General features: G+C 47.2%; 1 protein-coding gene across 1 annotated transcript in view; it reads right to left on the minus strand.

Annotated features, from left to right (window-relative positions):
* The window catches only part of LOC124022417 (receptor tyrosine-protein kinase erbB-4-like), a gene marked incomplete at its 3' end in the record, with an annotated part of 133,611 nt that overhangs the window by 84,390 nt on the left and 46,721 nt on the right, over nucleotides 1-2,500 (minus strand). The window lies entirely within an intron of this gene.

Genomic DNA, 2,500 nt, shown 5'->3' on the forward strand with positions numbered 1-2,500 from the left:
CTCCACTCCTACCTGTCCTCCACTCCTCCCTGTCCTCCCCTCCTCCCTGTCCTTCCCTCTTCCCTGTCCTCCACTCCTCCCTGTCCTCCACTCCTCCCTGTCCTCCACTCCTCCCTGTCCTCCCCTCCTCCCTGTCCTCCCCTCCTCCCTGTCCTCCCCTCCTCCCTGTCCTCCACTCCTCCCTGTCCTCCCCTCCTCCCTGTCCTCCACTCCTCCCTGTCCTCCCCTCCTCCCTGTCCTCCCCTCCTCCCTGTCCTCCCCTCCTCCCTGTCCTCCCCTCCTCCCTGTCCTCCCCTCCTCCCTGTCCTCCCCTCCTCCCTGTCCTCCCCTCCTCCCTGTCCTCCACTCCTCCCTGTCCTCCCCTCCTCCCTGTCCTCCCCTCCTCCCTGTCCTCCCCTCCTCCCTGTCCTCCACTCCTCCCTGTCCTCCACTCCTCCCTGTCCTCCCCTCCTCCCTGTCCTCCCCTGGGGTTCTTTACACAAGTATCAAATTCCACCAATAGGGCTTTAACAGGGGCCTGTAAAAAAGGGTCTCCATGACAGCTGGATATATCATGACCCTAAACCATGGAGAGTTATACACCACTGTCCCTACGCCACATATAAAACAAGACTAGCGTCCCCCTACATGGCAGGGGAGATGATTTAAACCAACCTTGGGTTGTTATAGTTCCAGGCTGAGAGAGGGGGGGTTCAAGGGATTTCAACCGGGTGGCATTTTAAAGGAAAATTCTAGCATTTAGAAGAGGGCAGGTGGGAATGGATGAGGGACTTCTGAGGGGTGCGTTCTCTGTGGAAGGTCAGAGGCTGTCAAAAACACGTATCCTTCTGGAATGTGTTTTACCTTCGTAGCTGACGTGGTACTTTATTTATCTGGAATGTGTTTTACCTTCGTAGCTGACGTGGTACTTTATTTATCTGGAATGTGTTTTACCTTCGTAGCTGACGTGGTACTTTATTTATCTGGGATGTGTTTTACCTTCGTAGCTGACGTGATACTTTATTTATCTGGAATGTGTTTTACCTTCGTAGCTGACGTGGTACTTTATTTATCTGGAATGTGTTTTACCTTCGTAGCTGATGTGGTACTTTATTTATCTGGAATGTGTTTTACATTTGTAGCTGTTGATACTTTATTTATCTGGAATGTGTTTTACCTTCATAGCTGAGTGGTTACTTTATTAATCTGGAATGTGTTTTTACATTCGTAGCTAACAGTTGGTACTTTATTTATCTGGAATGTGTTTTACCTTCAGTAGCTGACGTGGTACTTTATTTATCTGGAATGTGTTTTACCTTCGTAGCTAACAGTTGGTACGTTTATTAATCTGGAATGTGTTTTACCTTCGTAGCTGACGTGGTACTTTATTTATCTGGAATGTGTTTTACCTTGTGTAGTCAGGAACATCTACTTTATCTATCTCCATAAAACCACATTTGAGGCGTTCAGGAACATCTCCCCTGATCAGTTCACATAACAGTTGGTTACGTTGTGTAGTCAGGAACATCTCCCTGATCAGTTCCCATAACAGTTGGTTACGTTGTGTAGTCAGGAACATCTCCCTGATCAGTTCCCATAACAGTTGGTTACGTTGTGTAGTCAGGAACATCTCCCCTGATCAGTTCACATAACAGTTGGTTACGTTGTGTAGTCAGGAACATCTCCCCTGATCAGTTCCCATAACAGTTGGTTACGTTGTGTAGTCAGGAACATCTCCCCTGATCAGTTCCCATAACAGTTGGTTACGTTGTGTAGTCAGGAACATCTCCCCTGATCAGTTCCCATAACAGTTGGTTACGTTGTGTAGTCAGGAACATCTCCCCTGATCAGTTCCCATAACAGTTGGTTACGTTGTGTAGTCAGGAACAACTCAGTGGACTAACTGTACAGTACACTCTAACTCCTGAAAGTCAAACTCTCCAGACAGGATGTGACATCAGCAGACCCAAAGGGCAGGTTAGTCATTTTCATTTCTGGATACAGCTCTGCAAACTGGTCAAGATCTGGCACAGTCATGTTTTGTTTTGATTATCATGCCTTGTCCCTGTTCTTCTAACCTTCTATGGTTTCCCTCTGCTGGTCTTATTAGGTTCTTCCATAACCTTTCTATCCCTAATCCCTAACCCTAACTCTTAACCCTAACCCGCTCTCTCTTCCCTAACGTTCCGTAACCCTGCTCCCAATGTTCCTATTCCCCTAATCAATCATTTAACCATATCGATCCTTTTCCCTTTAACCCTTGCCTAAACCTGTTCCCAGGAACCTTTCTCCCTGATGAGTCCCTAATTTCTCTAACCTTGTTATTCGAACATCTGCCCTATCGGTTCCCTAAATTCACCGTGCTGTGTTTGTGTATCAGGAACCTGTAACCCTATCGTGTTTTCCTAACAGATGCTAAACGTGGTTAACCAGGTGTCTGAGTCTGTTTGGTTCAATGCCTTCCCATAACCTTGTTCACCTGCTGTTAACCCTAAGCCTAACACCTAACCTCGTCATAACC

Source organism: Oncorhynchus gorbuscha, unplaced genomic scaffold, assembly GCF_021184085.1.
Source record: "Oncorhynchus gorbuscha isolate QuinsamMale2020 ecotype Even-year unplaced genomic scaffold, OgorEven_v1.0 Un_scaffold_1376, whole genome shotgun sequence".
NCBI classification, from domain to species: Eukaryota; Metazoa; Chordata; class Actinopteri; order Salmoniformes; family Salmonidae; genus Oncorhynchus; species Oncorhynchus gorbuscha.